Consider the following 226-nt stretch of genomic DNA (forward strand, 5'->3'; position numbering starts at 1 on the left):
TTTTTTTTTTTTTCGATACGGGCGCCACCATGTTGGAGCCGGTTGTCATCAGTATCAGTGATTGGTCTGAGTCGACATCTCTATGGCAACCGCTCTCACCAATCAGGAGTCAGCTTGTTGGAAAGCACAAAATCTGTCAAATATTTTGAACGTTCAACCTGAGACCACCCACTTCTATTGAGGCATCTGATTGGTCAGTTTAATACTTGAACTAAAAAAAAAAAAA

This window comes from Oryzias melastigma, linkage group LG10 (assembly GCF_002922805.2).
Source record: "Oryzias melastigma strain HK-1 linkage group LG10, ASM292280v2, whole genome shotgun sequence".
In the NCBI taxonomy this organism is placed as follows: Eukaryota; Metazoa; Chordata; class Actinopteri; order Beloniformes; family Adrianichthyidae; genus Oryzias; species Oryzias melastigma.